Below are 21,711 nucleotides of genomic sequence, written 5' to 3'. Positions count from 1 at the left end.
AATATTGCTGCAGAAATATTTTGTATCTCTACAACACCATTTTTGTCACTTGAGAACAGCCAAGGGTAAAGGAAAATAATCTCCACTTCAGTTTAACCTTAAAAATCCAGCACAACTTCAGCTAATTCTCAGAACCTAGTTCCTGGCCAGAATCAGGGCTGCAACAGGACCTGAGACATATAGTTCTCAGCTTTCTAGCCTCCAAGTTTCAGTGAAGTAGCCTAGAAGTGGTTTTGAACTGGGGGTGATTTTGCTAACACACCTCGGGGTCTGTGCTACTGGCGTCTGGCAAGTGGAGGCCAGGAATGCTGCTAAACATCCTACAACACACAAGACAGCCCCCACAACAAAAGATTATCTGGCCCAAAATGTCAATGGTGCTGAGGTTGAGAAATCCTGCTATAGAAAGGGTGAAATAAAGATTAACTAAGTCAATTCACTGTACCTAAAAATGGCTAAGGACTCAGGTTAGTTACTTAAATAATATGTCTCTGGAGTAATTTTTTTTAAAGAAAGTCAATTGGGTTGGAGCTAGAGTAGTTAGATAATTTTTAGTGAATGACATGAGACTGGAATTGCCTTCTGAAGAAGGTGAAGGACGGTACATGCTGAGACAATAAGGAAGATGGCAGGAGTAAGGAAGGGAAAATGGTCCATCCACAGCCTGCCCTGTAATTAACATCCCTACTAGAATGGTACCTATATTACCATCCATGAACCTACATTGGCACATCATTTTCACGCAGCGTTGGCAGTTTACATTAGGGTTCACTCTTGCTATCATACATTCTACGGGTTTGGATGCATAAGTTTATAATGACATGTATCTACCATGATAATGTCATACAGAGCATTTTCCCTGCCCTGAAAATCTCTGTGCTCTGCCCATTCATCCTTCCCTCTCTCCTGACCCCTAGCAACTACCGATCTTTTATGCTGTCATGATAGCTTTGTCATATAGTTGAAATCATACAGCCCACTAGTGGACTTTTAAAATCCATAATTGTCTTTAATTGTCTTTCTTCCAACACCAAATCTTCTAACATTTTAGGGAAAGGATTGTGATTTCTTTTTTTATGTGTCCAAAAAGTATTCAATAAACACTGGTGGAATGTGTGAATACATTACTAGTGATAACATTTCAATATCCCAACAATCAGAAGTGGACAATTCTTTGGGAAAGAAGAGTCCTCTCTGAAACATTGATTTGTAATTAAAATCTAATGGGAAAATAAAGCAGCAGCTAAAAGAGTCTGGATCCAGTATTGAGGAGCTGGGTAACCTTTTTCCAACAGTCTTGGACCATCTATAAGTCTATGACACAGTGACACACTTTTAGAGACAGAGTCACATATAGGAATGGCTTTCTGAGTAGTAACTGCAGTTGCAAATCATATAATAATTATGGTTTGTAAAATTTCTCCATAATTTTAGGTGGAATTGTTTATTCATCTTAAGTTACCAGGAAGGAGTAGGAACTAGGGAAAGAAGAATAATTTCCTTTACAAGAAAATGAGTAATTCTTTCAAAGTACTTCAAGATTTCCCATACCATGATTATAAGATACATGTACCATTCTTTTCCCTGGAAGAAACACCTGATTTCGGTAACATCCTTTAACAAAATTGTTTTGCCAACTGTATACTCAGCACAAGGATAAATTTATGTTTTATTTTTAGAGGTGTTTATCAGAATCTTGAAAGAGCTGAGTATGTCTTTGCTTAGTCAAAGACATTTTGATTTGGTAATGTAAACACAACAAACTAGAAAAGGCCTTTAATGTTGAAATTATGGGAGATCAAATATTTAATGTTCAATAGTGAAACAGCAGGAAAATTAATTTGCCAGGAATTTTTACAGAGGATAACTAACCTCCAAGCACCATCCTTCATATCTGAAAAAATGTATCTATTATTTCAAGTGTCGGTCAGGTCAGCCAATACTAATTATGGGATTTAGTACATGTGCATGAAGATGGGGGGTGTAAAATTGCCAACCATTTTCTACCCATGGAATTGAAAATTGCAGAAAATCAATTACAATATTGTAAAGAAAATGGAATTAAATTTTTTTTTGTTTATACCTGAACAAATGTTTCTCACTTCACCTTAGATGAATTCTGGTATGTATGTGTTTTGTTTATTTATTTTAGAGAAAGTAAGTAATAGGTGGACAGGTCCTCTATGAAAGGAAAGAGATTTGCTGGCAGTTTTGGAGAGAGGGTGAGAAGACAGGGAACTGCTTAGCAAATAATTAAAGAATAAAGCCTTTGCCCTTCCTGAAGGCAATAAAAACTTAATAAAACATTAAGAAGTTGAAAAATGATTATTCTCATTTTGTGTTTCTCAAGTCCTACCATAACATCTGTACAGACAGACATTCTGCAGAATTTTTGTCTAATGGAGAAATGAGAAGGAGTCAAGCTTTGTGGAGGCAAGACAAGCGGGAGGGCATTGCAGGGAATGGTAACTGGGTGGGCAGGAGAGGTTGGCCTTTATCTATCCTCAGGCCTCTCTTCTCTTTGTATCCTCTCCTATCACCTCACCTCCTCCCTCCCTGCTTCCCTCTCTACCCCACTTCACTCTCTCGCCTCCCCTTTCACCTATCTCCCTCCCCCTTTTTGTATTTTCCCTCTTCTTTCTCTTTCTCCCACCCAACCTCTTTTTCTTTTGCACTACCTCATTTCTTTGCATAGCATATACCAGAAGCATGTTTATATTTTTGTATTCATTAATCAGTGTTGTGTATTTTTTACTCAGAATTTTAAAGTGAATCAAATATCTTATATATCTTCCACCCTGATCTCTTTTCCTATCCTCCCCATCTTGCCACTGCTCCCTCAATACCACCCCTCCCAGAGAAAAACAACTTGGTTATTTCTTGCTTTTTTTATTTACTTGTAGTTTTTCTATGCTAAGTTAGTGATTCTTAACAGGAAAAAAATATCCTCGCCCTGCTCAAGAAACACTAATGAAGAAAATAAAAATGTTGGAGAAATTTTAAATGGTATGCCTCTCTTTGCTATTTGATGTATGTGTTTATTCTCTGCCTTATGCTAGAAATAATTAAGAAGACCTTACAAAAATATGAATAACTTATAAAGATAAAATAAATTAATAGGTCAGAAAATGAGTAAAAGAAAATATGAAGATAGAAAATTTGAAAGAATCAGGAACAAATCATATATGAAATTTGCTGGAATCAGCTCCTCTTCTCATTTTGACTGACCAGATCTATTCAAATAGATTGTTTTTAGCAGAATATCTTTTGCAGAGGTAGGAGGGGGAGACAATTTTCTTTGGAGAAAAGCTGGTCTGGATTTCTATCAGGTTTTCTATTGAGTTGTCATATCATGGCAATTAGCTAAGCACAATCATCTAATCTCTGCTGGGAGAAGTCTCCTCAAGCACAAAAAAAGAAGAATGAGGGTTATGAAGGGATGATGTTGAGGGTCCAAACCAGAGGCAGGTGAGAGCTTACACCTTCTCATGACTGGAGAGAGCTTGCACGACGCATTATGTTCTGGAAGATAGTTCAGCACGTGCATTGACTTATTTTCCGATTTTCTCATTTATCTCAATCAAGATTTCTCAACCTCAACACTATTGACATTTTGTCATACTGACATTTTGTGTGTGTGTGTGTGTGAGGAGATGTCCTGTGCATTGTAGGATGCTGAGCAGCACCCTGGCCTCAACCCAGTAGAGGCCAACCAAAAATGCTTTTGGATATTGCCAAATGTACCCTGGGTGGCAAAATTACCCCTTGTTGAGAACTACTGATCTAAATTCATTCATTCAGTCCAGGGGTTCTGGTGAACTGGAGAGAGATGTGTTCTTCCTTCAAGGGGCTTGAAGTCTTTAGTTGGAAAATTAAATGCAAGTATTTGGACAGTAAATGAATGAAGGAAAGAAAGAATGAATGAATCATCAAGCCTGGAGGACCTCAGTTTTCTCCTCTAAAAAATAGAGATCCTCTAAAAAAAAGATGTATTGAGTTCTTACTTGGTGATAAACATCATGTTTGGTACCTGTTTTTTTTAGGTTGCTGTGAGGACCAAGTGAGATGATGCATGAAAAATGTTTGGTGCAGTTTCTGATACATTGTAAGTGTTCAGTAAATGTTTACCATTATGCTGTTTGTTATTATTACCATTGTTATTATCAGCATATATTTAAAGCTTTATTCTTTTCAAAGTTATTTTTAAATGTCACCTCTCTTAATAATCATAATGACTTAGTGAGTCGTTATTGTTTTTCTCCCGTTTCACAGATGAAGAAACTGAGGCTCAGGGAAGAGATGTATGCCATCAATGCTGGTAAATGGCAGGCCCAACATTGAATCTTGTTAAATCCAACTGTTTCCACCTTGTCCATATTGTCCTCTAAAAAGAGAAGAACTGGCAGGAGAAATGACACACAGTGGGAAGTCCACGATGGGTATGGTTGGAATCAGCTGTGGACATCTGTTTTTTCTTTTCTAGACACAACTGCTTCTAGACTATTATGTTATACTACTAGAAAATGAAAATCCTCACCCAACTTGTCATGTTTGTGTTTTTTCTAAAACACTCTGATGCTTATACAAACCCACACATCCTATCCTAACCTCAGTTCAAAGAGCTTTTGTTAGCAGAGGTGCTATGCTTTAAAAGCCATTTATACTTCATGTGCACTGTACACATGGCTGGGTGCAATTCAGAGTGAAGGATTCTCTGTCTTGCTTCACAAGCACTCGATCTTTTTCAAGAAAACCTTTGACTCATTACAACTATGTCATGTATCATATATAAGATCCCCTATTCAAGTACTGTGATGTGTACTTGTGCTAGTTTCTACACAAGAGGGAGGTATTTATTAGGCCATGCTGCCAACAATTCCTTGTAATATATGACTTCACTAAAATACAGTTGATAATGTGAGATCCTTGTTTGCCAAAACTTAGTCCTCAAGATTGAGAGTTAAAAGAGATGTCTGACAAAGCAGGCAGAAGATGCTGCTTGAAAGTCAAAGAATAGAAATGACAATGTAAGGAAATCGTTACTGCCCCATGAAAATGTGACATTATAATTGTTCTGAATGTCAAAGTTGAATTTGGAAAAATATTGACATTTACCACCTGAGTATCAACAGTGTCATTTCACCCCTATACAGTTAGCTGTTCTTCCCAAGCCTTCCCACTTTATTACCACCACTTTGCCTCCATCCACCTACACATACAGACCAAGAACACATTTACAGCTTGTGAATATTTCAACAGTGTGCTTTTAAAAGGTGCATTAAATTTATGCTAGATGTTGTGCTTCTGACGTGGATAATGTTACATGATGGTATAAAGATCTCCAAAGAGCTATTCCTATTAATAAATTGGCAGATGAAATATAAAAGTCAGACACCATTCCTCATTCTCAAAAAAATTATCCTATTACAATGATAGAACTTCTTCTAGGAGAGTACAGGACCTCTTCTGCCTAGAAGAAAAACATGTTTTTCTTTTTTAAAGAATTATGAGAAAGAAAAAACTAGAAAGGAAAATTAAAATTAAATGTACATTTTGGGAAGCAAATAAGTTAAAATATCATGTAAAGCCTTTAATTTAGAAAACCTGGGAGGAGTTCCTTGTTAATTTAAAATTCACTAGATAATAAAACCCTATGCATGAATTACAAATATTGTATCATAATTTATACTATACATACACATCGATTATATGTCTAGCAACCATTTAATGAATGCTTCAGAACACAATCTTAAGCCTGTATGTATCCTGTCCAAGAACTTAAAAACAAAAACAAAAACAAAAACAAACATTGTTTCTGGACTCTATGTGGCCAGGAAATTACAAGATTTTCTTACTCTCTATTATCATGCAAAAGCTTAAGCATATGCACATATGGAAGTAAGTCACTGAAGGTTTCTAGAACAAATACTCTCCACTGGTGCCTCTGCCCACATATTATAACTCAGGCTTCCTAGAAGAAACTACCTTTTTTAATTGTTACTCATGAACATTTAAGATGAATTGTACAGACTTCTTTTTCTTAAAGGCAAAACTATATCTGAACAATTTCAGTCTTAAAAGATCTCAGATGTTTCCAACTGTCCCATCACAGAGGGTAATATTATATATTTCAGGGTCTGGTTGATGTAACTTAAAAAGCTCTAAGAAGTAGGTTTGGGTAATTCACTTAACCTATCTGAGCTTCAAATTTCTCACCTATACCATGTCAGTGGTAATACTTGATAATGTTTATCGAATATTTACTATATTCTAGGCACTATACTGTATGCTTTCATTATCTCACTTAATACTTCTAACAACCCTTTAATGTAGGTTTCATTATTACTCCATTTCCCAGATACAAAACTGAGGCTTGGTGATTAAGCAACTTATTGAAGAACACACAACCAATGAGTGGTCTAGTAGGAATTCAAAACTAGGTACAACTCATCTCAGAGCTTAAATTCTTAACCATTATTTATTAAGTTAAATGCCCTCAAAATATTTAGCAGAGTATCTGTCAAGATAGCAATAAAGGGTAGCAATAGATTTTAAAATGAAATATCTGTCTGAAGGTATCTTTGTTTACGACACAGATTCTAAACTTTGGTCTATATTTGAATCACAAGGGTGATCTTAAAAGACAAAATAACAGCAACAAAAAGCCCAAACTTTTGTTCTAATACCATCCCATACAAATTGAATTAGTATCTCTGGGGCTGAGACCTAAATATCTGTTTTGTTTTGAATTTTTTTTTTTTTTTTTTTGAGATGGAGTCTTGCTCTGTCCCCCAGGCTGGAGTGCAGTGGCCGGATCTCAGCTCACTGCAAGCTCCACCTCTCGGGTTCACGCCATTCTCCTGCCTCAGCCTCCCGAGTAGCTGGGACTACAGGCGCCCGCCACATCGCCCGGCTAGTTTTTTGTATTTTTTAGTAGAGACGGGGTTTCACCATGTTAGCCAGGATGGTCTCGATCTCCTGACCTCGTGATCCACCTGTCTCGGCCTCCCAAAGTGCTGGGATTACAGTGTTTTGAATTTTTAAAGCTTTCAAAGTTCTGATTTCCAGTAAGATGGAAAAACCTATTCCACTCACTCGATGAAGTTAAACACTTGAACAGAATGCATGGAGCGGTTATTTGAGGGCTCTGAAAAGTAAAAAGTAGATGGATTGGGTAAGACCAGAATTCTAAGTACCACTAAACCATCAATGATTTTCCCTTTGTTTTGTTGTAATTGTTATTGTTTGGCCTGGGCTCAGGCATCCTGAAACCCAGAGGTGGCCATTGGTATAGACAGAAAGAGCTTCAAAAAAATCCTCTAGTTCAAACACAAGAAGAAAAGGGGTCTCAGCATATAGAGACAGTGTTTTTATTTCTTTATTATCCTATTCTTTTGCTCCCCAGGTCCCAGTGGCCTATAGGCATCTGAAACTCTGCAGGAATGGACCTTCCTCTCAGATGGATGTAACTAGAATTTCAAGAGGGTGAGGGGGAGCCCCTGCTATTGTCTCTCTCTGTCCTCCCACTGCTTGGTTCTGGATATGGGATATGCAGGAATTACATGGCAGAATGGGCAAATAAAGTCCAGCTTTCTACCAGAGGATTAAAAAAGAGGAATCTCAGAGAACTGTAATGTATCATGGAGATTGCAGAGAGGGAAAAGCTCAGGAAAGTAAACGCATAAAAGTATTTCTGAACTCCTAGTCTTATGAGCTGCACAAATATATAGTTGACCTCAACCAGCATCCTATAAACTTTGAGAATTGAACTATAGGACAGATTATTGGCCAGGTCTCAGAATGGCCACTGGATGGTGCAAACCTGGGACTGATCTGAATACCACTACAAAGCTTTGAAAATGGAATAGACATTGAAGCTACAGAAGGCTGTTTGAAACTTGTGGCCTCAGTCAAAACATGCTGTTCATCCGGTAAAACAAAAACTTCAAAATTCTTCATAGATTTGAATAAGACCCAGCATCTTAAAACATAATCCAAAGTGTCCATGATAAAATAAAAAATTACTCAGCAAATGAAGAACCAGTAAAATCTCAAATTGCCTGGAAAAGGCAGTTAACAAATGCCAATGCTGAGATGACATAGATGTTGAAATTATCTGACAAAGACTTTACAACAGTTATTATAAACATGCTCCAAGAAGTAAGAGTAAATATTTTGAAATGAGTAGAAACATAGAAAGTCTCATAAAAATTGAAATTATAAAGAATGAAATAAAAATGTGAGAGCCAAAAAGTAGAATAACAAAAATAAAAACTCATTAGATGAGCTCAATAATAGAAATGGCAAAGGCAAGAGTTAGTAACCTGAAGATAGACCAATAGAAATTATCCAACCTGAGCAACTGAGAGAAAAGAACACTGGAAAAAAAAAAAAAAAAGAAAGAAAAACAAACCATGAATAGAGCCTCAGGGACCTGTGTGACAATCACAAAATTGTAATATTAATATCAGTGGAGTCTCAGAAAGAGAAAACGAAGTGCATTTTCCAAAAAATGTTAGAAAATAAATGGCTGAAAAGTTTAAGTTTTGTGAAAGACATAAACCTGCATATTCCAGAAGCTAAGAAAACTCCAAACAGAAACAAACAAACAAACAACTCCCCCACCCACAAAAACCCCAAGACCAGATACATAATAATCAAACTGCTGAAAACTAAAGACAAAGTATTAAAAACAGCAAAGAAAAAAATAGCACATGACTTATAGGGAGCAATGTTTCAGCTGACTGTAAATCTGTCATAAGAAACCATGAAGGCAGAACAAAGCGGTGTGACATTTTAAAAGTCACTATAAATTTCTCATGAAAAACTATGAAGCCAGAAAGAAGTCACATGACATTTTTTAAATGCTGAAAGCAAAGGAATATTAACCCACAACTCTATATTCAGGAAAATATGCATGACAAATGAAGGAGAAGTAAAGGTATTCTCAGAAGAAGGAAAGCTAAGAGAATTCTTAACCAGCAGACCTCCTCAAGAAGAACTTCTAAACATTTCTTCTAATCAGACAGAAGGTAAGTGATACTAGAAGGAAATTTAGAATATCCAGAATGATGAAATAGGTACAGAAACGTTAGATATGTAGGTAGATATAGTAGACTATTTTTCTCTTTAGTTCTTTAAAATAATTGGGTGATTGAAATAAAAAATTATAACATATCAGATTAGGTTTTCAAAATATGTAGATACAATGCTTTAGATAGTTACAACATTAATGGGAAAGGGTAAAGGATCTTTTTTTTTTTTTCAATACAGAGTCTCACTTTGTCACCCAGGATGGAGAGCAGTGGCACAATCTCGGCTCACTGTAACCTCTGCCTCCCAGGTGCAAGCAATTCTCCTGCCTCAGCCTCCCAAGTAGCTGGGATTACAGGTGTCTGCCACCATGCTCAGCTAATTTTTGTATTTTTAGTAGAGACAGGGTTTCACCATGTTAGCCAGGTTGGTCTCGAACTTCTGACCTCAAGTGATCCACCCGCCTCAGCCTCCCAAAGTGCTGGGATTACAGGCATGATCCCACCCTGGCTGGGCTGGCAAAGGATTCTAAATAGTAATAAGATTTCTCTATTCCACTTAAAGTGATAAAATATTGATTTCCAGTCAACTGTAAAAAAACTATGTATGTTTATTGCATTCTCTCGAACAATCACCAAAAAAACTATACAAAGAGATATAGCCAAACATACAATAAAAAATCACAATGGAATACTAAAACACGTTTAAATAATCCCAAAGAAGGCAGAGAAGGGGAAGCAGAAGGAGGAAAACAGAGGAATAAAACAGAAAACAAATAATAAAATGTGGACCTAAATCCAAGTACATCAATAGTTATCTTAAATGCAAATGGTCTAAACATGCCAATTAAAAGACAGAGTTTGTAAGCTTAAAAAAACAAAACATCATGACCCAACTATATGATGTCTGCAGGAAACTCATTTCAAACATAATAAGAATATCAACAAGGGAGAGTCTGAGAAAAGGCATCAGAGTAAAATAGAAAAAAAAGCTTGGAATATCGTAGGGAAATATGACCTATCTTGTAAGTTTTTACATATATCTGGGTTATAAAAATAAAAACCCACTAGTACATTCATTAGAGAATTTTTTATGTAAAACTCAAGACATCTTTCAAAAATCGCTTCTATTTGTTTCCCTAAAACTTGATTGACCTTAGGCAAGTCATTTCTCCTTTCTGAACCTCCTTTCCCTCATCTACAAAGTGAGGGGGAGGGACTGTCCCCATTCACCCTACTCTTCTTCCAACATGATAAGACTTTATCTGAGATTTCTTCCAGCTCTGTGATTTTTTTCCTATGCTTCTATTTTCCAGCTAACTTTTTTCTATTGTTTTCAAATCACTCTGTATTGGAGCCAAATTATCTTTCCATTGTTCTGTTTAACTTGCAAAGAAAGTATTAAAGATAAAACAGGTGGGAACCTGACTCACTGTCACTCAGTCAAAAGCTGTGGTCTGGAAATCTCTCAGACACACACATCTTGAAACAAAAGCAGAAACCAATATGGAAAAAAACAAGTAGAACAAGTTCCAACTGAACATCTTGCTTTATTTTCTCCTGTCAGGTAGATAAAGGCTTTAGGCAATATATATAGCCAAATATTATTTATGTGTATTGAAAACATGGATACATTGCATTTGGAAAGTTACTTGTTACAAACAAAACCTAACAAATTGTTCAGACTTTAATAATGTGAGAAGAAACAGAATAAATTAAAAGCTAACCACGTTTTTCTCAGCTTCCTGATGGGTGTTGTCCAAACAGCTTGAACAATTGCAAAATATTATTCAGGTAATTTCCAGGCATTCTGTTGTTATCATTTTAACTTAAGAAAAGTTTATTGAACATTTACTGCATCGTTCTAGCTCTAGACTCTTTGGAAGACATAAAGATGTAAAAGATATGGTCTCTATTTTCCAGATACTGTGAAAACTTCTTACTGAACTTAATGTAAATTCCAGGAAGGCAGAAAATGTGGATGTTTTGCTTATCACCATTTAACCAGTGACTGGCATGGGTGCTGTGTGGGTGTGGTCCAGATTAGTTACTGGAAGATGTGAGAAATTGATTACAGAGTTAATCATATTTAGCTCCTTACTGAGAGGATGGATCTCCATACAAAACTGGAATTATATGTATATATTTTATATATACACACACATTTATACATATACACACAGTTTGTTTGTTATATGTGTGCATATCAGAAACAACAAGCAGATATTTTTAGTGTTTTTTTAACTTATGTAGACCCCAAAACACAATAAGATTGATGAACATTTTCAGGTTCATAGCTGGTTTTCTGAGAGTCCAGTAGAGTGGCACTTCTAAAACTTGAATTCCTACACCAGTCACCTGGGGGATCTTGTTAAAATGCAGATCCTAATTCAGTAGATCTGAGGCAGGGCCTGAGATTCACATTTCTTTTTTTTTTTTTTTTTTTTGAGACGGAGTCTCGCTCTGTCGCCCAGGCTGGAGTGCAGTGGCTGGATCTCAGCTCACTGCAAGCTCCGCCTCCCGGGTTCACGCTATTCTCCTGCCTCAGCCTCCCGAGTAGCTGGGACTACAGGCGCCTGCCACCTCGCCAGGCTAGTTTTTTGTATTTTTTAGTAGGGACAGGGTTTCACCGTGTTAGCCAGGATGGTCTCGATCTCCTGACCTCGTGATCCGCCTGTCTCGGCCTCCCAGAGTGCTGGGATTACAGGCTTGAGCCACCGCGCCCGGCCAAGATTCACATTTCTTATAAACTTCTGTTGATCACGGTGCATGGACCACATGTTGAGTATGAGGTGCCAGATGTAAGCTGTGTCCAGGTCCCAGTAAAAGGAGCTGCAATGATTGCAATGTACAGACCTGACAGGGTAATAAACACAGAATTTTAAACTGGGATGACGATAGAGATTATTTTCAAGGAGGGAATCCTTAGACATAAGAGATTAAAAGCACCTTCTTCAGTCTCTACAGATAGCTGTGGTTTTGTTCCCACTGGAATTGGGCCTTGGGGCTCCTTTTTAAACCCTTCCTTTTCCTTCTACAAATTGATTGTCTAATTTGGTTTAGAAATGAATTTTAAGAGCAGCCATTGGTATATCCATGGATGGGAAGAAGGACATTCCCAGTAAAGACAAGAAGCATGTTCTAAGCTGTTGCCTCTGTATGAATGAGTCTTGGGTCTTTGTTTAGCAGGGCTGAGTTACCTTTTTTCTTGGAATCTCTTGCCCAGATGGCCTATGTCTGGTTCCTGCAATAGAAGAAGGAAGAAAGGAATTTGGGAAATGAGAACTAGTGCTCAGAGATTTCCCAAAAAAGTATTCCTGGAAGCCTGAATCAGAATTTTTTTCTTTTTTTTAACTCATGCCAGCTGTTTGGTGGTTATGAGTGATTTGGGTCAGGCCAGTGTAACTTGCATCATGCCAGGCCCTGAGACTGAATTTCTTGTATCACCTGGACTCTCTGTCTTCCCTAACCCTGATTTGGAAAATGTCTGATTCTAACCATTATAACAACACCGTGTGATGTTACGTCCTAAATAACCCCTGAGAGACTATTTTTGACCTCCTTCTGTCTTCATGAGACTAGCCCATGTGGATGAGAATGAACGTATTTGTGGAAGGGAGGGTGGTCATTGAAAACCTAAATGAACTCATTTTCTAACTTGCCTGAAGTCACCAGCATTTTTCATTCATTTGGAGATTGTTTTCAAGGGGAGATTGTCATGCTAACCAAGTCTAAGGACAGCTACAGAATCTGAACTTTCAATCTGCAGCATGTCCATCATCAGATGATGATAAACTGTGTGTGTTGGCGCATTGTGGGAGGGGGTGCACGGGCAGGAAACATTAATAACAGTTTGTGCTGTGAGCTCAAGGAAATCGCTGGTCTGTCATCATCGCTAAATATTGGAGGGTCTTAGGAGTCTCTAGATCCCTGGATCCCTCTTAGGAGTGAGGATCACTGACTTCCTCTTCAGTGAATGGAAATCTTACAATAAGTTAGCATCAACATCTTTGAGCCATTTCCTTCAGAGAAACCGACTACTTTTCAGGGGACTTTCTCTCTGTGAATATTCTCCTTCTTCCCACACCCCACTGCCTCCAACTCTTCAAATGAAAGAGAAAAAGCAAAGGCAGCAAGACAAGCGTAAATGTTGAAGGTACGTTGGATGAAAAACACATACACAGGGAGCAAACACACGTACATGTGAGTTACGGCTGTGTCAGTAACCAGCTGTGTGACTTTCAGCAAGTTGCTTAACATCTCCTGTGTTTCCATTTGTGGTTATAAAATAAAAGGGTTGGACAAGAGGATTTCAACCTACTTTTTTCAGCCTTAAATATCTAGCAGTCTACAGCTTAGCTTCCTTCTTGAGCTCATAAACCCATGCATGAGATTCTTACTTATGAAACAAAAACTCATGAATGAGAATAGTGTCCTATTATCATACGACATTGGAATTCACTTTAAAAAAAAATCAAGATTACCTGGGTGACTAGAACGTCTATTAAATCCTCACTAAAGTCAAGAGGAGATCATTGCTCAGTACATTAATTTTAAACTAATCAACTCAGCAGTTTGTGGCTGGTAGTTGATCTCTAAGTCATTTTCCATCCTCTAGTGAATTCTTCTCTTTTCCTTATCCTCATCGTCAGTTGAGATCACTTCAGCTGACACTCTGGGGTGAATCTTCAGTCAGTTACCACCACCACCAATCCTGACTCCAGGCCAAGGGATTCTAACATAGAAACACAAAACCCCATCCTTGAACAACAAAACATTGATTCTCACAGGAAGTAGCTCTTGCTTTGTTTTAATAAAAACAGTCTTAGAGCTCTTACACACACACACACACACACACACGCAAACCATGTGTGGAAAAAAATGTGTCATTTGTACCTTTGCCTGGAGGAAAATGTTGAGATTGCACCTTGGTTAATAGAAATGGAATCACCGTTGACTCTCTAAGTGATTTTTCTCAGCAAGCGGTAGAGGCACAACGTGGAGTACTTAGAGAGTCAGAAGAAATCCGATCTGAAGTGACTTGGCGTTTTGGTGCACCCAGAACTGGAGTGCTGGGAGTCAGATTTCAGGAAATAGAGGGGAGGAATTTGAACTGCATGGAAGTGATTACAAGAGAGATAATGGACAATTACATCAGAACTAACTCAAACCTGCCAAGAGGCTCAGTCGCTCTTCATTAATAATGGTGATGCTGGCAACAAATGAAATAGATGAGTGAGAGGCCTTGACTGAGCATTGCTTCAGTTTGCATTCTGCCAACAAGTTTGCATGTGGCAAGCTGTAACTTTACTACTCAGAGTCATAAAAGAGCTGGGCACCATTCCCAGAACATTGCTAACTTTTCTTCTTTCTTCTGTGGTCCACATATTATAATTGTATGATTTTTTTTTTTTCCAAAGCCATTTTCAACTCTGGAAATGGAGGGAATATGCAATGCACATGTTATCCAAGTTTAGACCTAGTTCTCTTCTGATGAGTTCTACACTGACATTTAGCTCCTGGGGGAACGGTGCTGGTTTAAAAGGTACATAGGATGACTTGCCCCAGTCACAGATGAAACGATACTAGCACTGCAACTGGATTGAAGCCCATTTAAACTTCACAAGGATTTGATTAGCTAAAGATGTCTTCGTAAAGTCCTGGACCTCAACCCAGCCCCCTCTTACTCTTGGCGGGTGATCTTAGTAGGATGTTAGATATCAGCCAACTCAGCTTCCTTTCCGTTCACCCCCAAAGCTCTGGGGTTAACCTCATTTTCGCCTCCCTCCCTCCATCTCAGAGAAGAAAGTATCCCTCCTCTTCTCTAAGTCACACTCACCATTTATGTCCTGAATCGCATCTCTTCCTTCTTGAGTCTGCAATGTGATCCATGCATGCACTTGTGTGAATTCACAAATGAAATTATGGGATCTCCTTCCATAGCTTTCTCCATTCCACACTCTCTGGCCCCCAAGGGCCCCTTTACCTGGTTCTTCAGGTCGGAAAGATGGTTATTACCTGAGTTGTAGCAGCCTGCATCTTGGACTTACTTTCCCAGCTCTGTGCTTAAAGCCACCTGCAGGGCAAAGCCATGAAGAAAGAAAAAGAAAGAAAGAAAGAAAAAAAGACAACTGGGAAATTCATTCCCTTGCAGGTCACTTCTACGTGTTTCAACTTCCCTCCACAATTTGCCTGATTTGACCTAATTTTCAGAGTCCTCTCCCATATCATGTCCTCTGTGACTGAGGGAGATGGTTATTATTTAACCTCTCCTCTGGGTCTCTGCTCTTGGCCTTCAAGCAAGACCACTAGCTCTTCCTAAGACATCTTTGTCTCACCTTGCCTCCTTAGCCACGCCCCATCCTGCTCTCTTCTTCCTTTTCCTTTCCAAGCTCCTTGAAAATGTACTTTCCACGTGAACTTAGACTTTGTTTCTGGTGTAACAGGGCAAGTCTGCCACAGTCGACCTCTCCCACTGATGATAACTAAAAACTCTGGGCAAAATACAGATACCAGCTCCTCAGGGACTCTGAAATTAAGCCAAAGCAGGCAGATTGGGGAAGGAGGTTGAAACTTGGAGAGGTGACTTGCAAAAGAATGAATTTCTCAAGTGCATTTTCATCCTTTTGTCACGTCTTTTCCCTGAGGGCAGCCTCAAACACAGAGCTGGGAAGGCTCAGCTGGGCTGATTGCTAAAACTTATATGATAGCCCCAACTTTCTGGATGGAAGATCTAGGAAAAGGGGCCAGAAGTGTGGAGAGGAGAGAGTTAGTGAAGGGGATCCCATAATCCTGTTTATGAACCCACACAAGTGCATGCATGGATCAGACACAAACCAGCAGAGCAAAGGCTGTGAGAACGGCGCTGATATTAAAATGCAGCCCACATCACAGATTAATTTCTAAGTGGCATGTGCATGGGATACACTCAGAGCAGCATTCCAAAGGCTTTAAAAGCTAACCTGAGATTAGAACCACCACCCACAGGAAGCAAAACAGAACTTTCAGTCTGAATCTGACCAGGTTGCCTGATATCAAACAAATAAAAAGTCAACATTTTCCATTTGTTTAATAAAATAGCACAACACATAATATACACAAATGTCCAAGGTACAATCCAAAATTGCAGAAACATACATAGAACTGAAAAAATGTGACCAATTCTCAAAGGAAAAGAAGCAACATATGACACACTAAGATGTCCCAGGGGTTGAAATTCTGAAGGAGAGGTTTGAAAACAGCTGTTATAACTGCGATCCATGAGGCTAAGGTGAAAACACTTAAAACAAAACAAAACAAAACAAAACAGATATCCTCTGTAGAGAAATAGAAACTATAAAATAAACCAATTGAAAATTGCAGAACTGAAAAATGCAACATCTGAAACTTTAAAAATCATTGGATAAGTTCGACAACAGAGTAGAAGTGACAGAAAAAAAAGTCTATGAACTTGAAGATAGATCAATAAAAAACTATCCAATCTAAAGAACAGAGAGGCTGGGCGCAGTGGCTTATGCCTGTAATCCCAACACTTTGGGAAGCTGAGTTGGGCAGATCACCTGACGTCAGGAGTTCGAGACCAGCCTGGCCAACATGGTGAAACCCCGTCTCTACTAAAAACACAAAAATTAGCTGGGCGTGGTGGTGCATGCCTGTAATCCCAGCTATTTAGGAGGCTGAGTCAGGAGAACCGCTTGAACTGGAAGGTGGAGGTTGCAGTGAGCCAGGATCATGCCACTGCACTCCAGCCTAGGCTACAGAGCGAGACTCTGTCTCCAAAAAAAAAAAAAAAAAAAGGAAAAAAATAAAGTAAAAATAGAACCTTAACGACCCATGGAACAATATCAAAAGACCTAACATACATGTCATTGGAATTTCAGAAAGAAAATGAAACAGATTGGCGTCAAAAACTTCCACTATTGGAGGACATAAATTTGTAGACTAAAGCAGCTCCATGAACCGCAAAGAGTATAAACAATAAACACAAAGAAAACCACACCAGACACACCATAATCAAACTGCTGAAAACCAAAGATTAAAAACAAAAACATCTTGAAAGCTGCAAGAAAAAAAGGACACATTACATACAGGGGAACAATGATTCTGCTGTGACTATGTCAGCAGAAGCCTCAGCAGCTAGAAGACAGTGAATTGATGTCTTTAAAGTGATGAAAGACCAAGAATGAGGCAGGCCTTTTACATCTGAGAGAGATGAGAGTGCAGGCTGGTTACTAAATGCGGGCTGAGGTCCAGAAAATAGCACAGAAATCTAGAGAGTAGAACTGCATTGAGGCTCAGAAACAAGAAAAGTCCTGGTTAACAATCAAGGCTTGACCTGAATGTCAGATCTGAGACACACACACACACACACACACGCGCGCACACATACACACACACACACACACTACATACAGGGTCCAAGTGACTGTCATGAAGCTGGAAGTAGAGGTCAAATGGCCACAGCTGAATGAGAGAGGTCTCCTGGGGCTGTCAGATTTGGCTAGCCATTGACTCTTTTCTGTATGTATCCAAAATGCCTCACCTTTGTACACACAATTCTCTCTGCCTTCATCTCCGACTGTATCAACTCAAGAGGACTAATTCCTACTAGTCCTAGATGACCTAGTTCACATGCAGCGCCATTTAATCTGCAACAAACACTTACTGGATACCAGCTATGTAGCAGGAGCTGAACTTCTCTGTAAAGCCTTCCCAGATCTTCCTACTGAAAGCAATTTCTCTCTCTCTGAGTTTTCAGATTAACTCATTGTACTTGTTTCACACTTCCTGTTAGAGTTGGCCATGTATACTCTATGTTATCTGAGGATAGAGGTTGTGTGTCACTCATCTTTGTGTTACCAATGGGGTTTATCACTGTAACTTAAACGTACTTATTGCTAAGTTTTTTGTTTTTTGTTTTTTGTGTTTTTTTGGGGATTTGTTTTTTTTTTTTTGAGACAGAGTCTTGCTCTGTCCCCCAGGCTGGAGTGCAGTGGCACGATCTCAGCTCACTGCAAGCTTCGCCTCCTGGGTTCACGCCATTCTCCTGCCTCAGCCTCCCGAGTAGCTGGGACTACAGGCGCCTGCCACCATGCCCGGCTAATTTTTTTGTATTTTTAGTAGAGACAGGGTTTCACCCTGTTAGCCAGGATGGTCTTGATCTCCTGACCTCGTGATCCGCCCGCTTCGGCCTCCCAAAGTGCTGGGATTACAGGCTTGAGCCACCACGCCTGGCGTTGCTATGTATTTTTAAAGAACCAAATGAAGGATAGCTTTTTTCCTTCTAATCCAATTAGAACACTACCTATCATTAAGTGTAGTATGAATTGCTTACATTAAAAAAAAATAGCGTGATAAAACAATTGTCTTTACTATAATTAGCAAATGATACAAAAATTAGAAGACAAAAAGAACATTGATATTTCTTAGAATTATTTTTTCATAATTCTTTGGCCTTTCCTCATGCTCATAAGAATCAGAGAATACAGGCAGACATTGTATTCTCTCGACAGGGCCGGAAGAGAACTTAAAAATAAAAGATCAAGCTCTTATTTACAAAGTAGAAAACTGAGAGGTTAAGAGGGTGCCCCAAATCTTATGCTACTTGAACTGGACTAAAATCCAGGTCTTCCCAACTCTCCATTTGAGGCTCAGGCTTCCTTTAATTCAGTACTACAAGGTCTAGATGTAATGAAAGAACAGAAGAACAGAGTCTGGTTGAACGAGGCTGGATGGTTGGCTAGCATCACTGAAGAGGCTGGTCTTCTCCTTCTCCAAGAATAGGGAGCTGTTGTGAAGGTCACCTCTACGTTCAGCTAGCTCTTCCTGTGTGTTGATGGCTGAATACAACAGCCACTCCTGCCTCACCAGCTGGTTACCCATCACTTGAAGGACCAGAGACTTCAGAAGGAGCCAGTTATGAAACAAGGGGAAGAGCATAGTTGGAAATAAAAGCTATGCATCTGATTTCATTTCTATCAAAAACACGTTGAGTACACTGCAAAACCCCTTATTGCTTTCGGTGCCTCAATGTCCCCATTTGTGAAAACGATGTTGACGATGCCTGTGACTCTGGAAACAGAAATGGAATGCACGTCAACTGGCCACCAAGTCAAACAGATTTTCGATGCAAATAGAAACAAAAAGCTGGGGGAAGTATGAAGAGGTTTAAGTATAAAAGAAAAACAAGAATGAAAAAGATAATCCTTTTAAGAAGTTGATTTTTTTTTTTTCTTAGTCATTCCCAAAGTAAGAGGGCCAGGGTGATACTGCCAATGCTTAACTCCAAAATAGATAAAAGGTTAAAAAAAAAAAAGAAGGCAGCTCTATTGGGGGAAAAAGTCCTGAAATAACCCATCACTGATGTTCAAAAGTCACAAGGTCATCATTCATCTTTATAAAAAGAGACATGGAACAAAGACAAACAAGGTAAAGGGCTTACTTTTTACATAACACCAGGACAGGTAAAAGAAATCGCTATAATTCCTCAGGCCTTGAGCATGACAGAAAAATTTAAAGCTTTAGGAAATATCCTATGAAATGCTATATTTCTGGTTTCAACAAATGCTTGGAGACATCATGAAAGTCCTTTTGATATGGGCAGAAAGTTTTGTTCATCATTTCTTTTAAATTCTTTAAAAAATATATATATTTTTTCAAAATCTTACAGTCTAGTCTCTATGTTGACCTAAGATTGGTCAGAGGCAAGCAAACCACAACTTTAGAAGCTTACATCTAATTGTATTACCCTAGACTTTAACATTCATTAACTTCAACCCAGAGCAATACATTACTCTAACGAGAGTTAACATTACCGATTCCACAAGCCCGCCGTTTGGCGCTTCCATATAATTGCCTTTGTAGTGTTCTTCTGAATCTGCCTGTGCACACACACAGACATACATTCTTACAAATGTGGAGTGGAAGGAAAAAAGTCTGTGCTCATCCAGTGAAAACTTGACACAGACATACCACAAATTGCAGAGATAAAAGCGTAAGAGATCAGGGTCATTGACTAGTTGATACCAAGAATAAAATTTCTTCAAAAGCTCCTATTTATCTAAAAATGTATGTAAATTTCAAGTTATATACCATTATATATATATATGTTTCTTTTGATATTAAAATAATATTTTCTGCCAAATATCCTAATAGGATGGCATCCTCCAGTATAGTAAAACATAGAAAATCTACAACACTGTCTAGAATTCTGCTATTTTAAAGCAAAATTATTTTCTCTTTTGAATTATTCACCTGTCCATACCAGTTACACACTGCAGCTTGCAGAAGTGTAATACTAAGAAATCTTACAATTTTTTATTAAAAGTCCCAGAAAAGTCCACATAAGATAGTTTTAATTATTTTGCCTATACAACCAAGATTTTCTGGAATAATTCCAGTTTCATTCTTTTCAACAAATATGAATTTCTATTGCATTTGTAGAAAATTGTCCAACATGTACACTCACATAATTATTAAAGTCTATTCTAGAAAGCAGTTCCCTGCAGCATTATATGTAATGATAAACAGCTGAAAACAAGTTAAATGCCCCTCAGTAGGGGAATAGTTCAAGAAATTTTGATACATTTCTATAGTGTAGCATAAAGCAGAATCAGGTAGATCTCTATGTACTGAAAAATATCAAGTTACTGAACAGATGTTTAGTATACTCTCATTTGTGTCACACTTATAAAAATTTTACCATATATTTTGTATAGGGTTAGAAAGTTTCTGGCAAGATATGCCAGAAACAAACAAACAAATTGCCTCTGGGGTTAGAGTGGAGGGCTAAGGAGAGATAGGGACTTTTGCTTGTCACTCATTTTCTAATTCCCAGTGTATCTACCTTGCCTTGATGAATTAAACTCTTTCCTGAATTCTTCCAATCCTCATTGCTTTCCACCCTGTCTGAGATCCCACATTGTCATAACTCATACAGTCCTGGCCATAAGATATGAGCTTTTATGAGACTGAAATGAGCTGTTTGGGGAAAAAAAAGTAAATGTCACAGAACTTCACTAGCTATGGGGTTGACTGTTGAGGGTTACAGCCAATAGGTCAACACTAGCATTAAGATGGATGAAGTATTCCAGTTACCCAAAATATCAAGAAAGTCCTAAACAGAAGTGCAGCTAGGAACTGCCAAGTGGAAGTGACACAGGAAGTCAGGCATACGGGAGCATTGTCATTTCAAGGAGTCTGATGTGTTCCTCAGCTAGTTGCAGCATTACCCAATATCTATGTTCCCTTCTTCCTTATAACAGAATCCACATTTTGTTTGGGGCTACAAAGTGCCCAGGTAAAAACACTTCTTTAGACTCTCTTGATTTTAGAGGTGGCCATGTTGCTTAGTATTGGCCACCAGGGTGAAAGCAAAGGTTTTTTTTTGGGTGACACTTTCTGAAAATTATTATTTCTTGATGAAATAAAAAGGGACAGCATTAGCTAGCTTGTGCCCTTTGCCCTTTGTATTTTAACCTGCCTGGAAATAGATTTGAGGCCTGGGAGTGGAAAAGTCATCTTGTAACCATAAAGATGAAGATCACACAATGAGATGGCAGAACAAGAAACCAAGAAAAGCCTAGGTCCTTGTTGAACTCCTAAGGCATCTTCCGAAGTCGTAAGCAGATGCTCTCTCTGGAGCTCCTGTTATATGAGAAAAATGGCCTTCTGCTTGGCT

The sequence above is a fragment of the Theropithecus gelada genome, chromosome 4 (genome assembly GCF_003255815.1).
Source record: "Theropithecus gelada isolate Dixy chromosome 4, Tgel_1.0, whole genome shotgun sequence".
Classification (NCBI taxonomy): Eukaryota; Metazoa; Chordata; class Mammalia; order Primates; family Cercopithecidae; genus Theropithecus; species Theropithecus gelada.
This window is presented reverse-complemented; position numbering follows the sequence as displayed.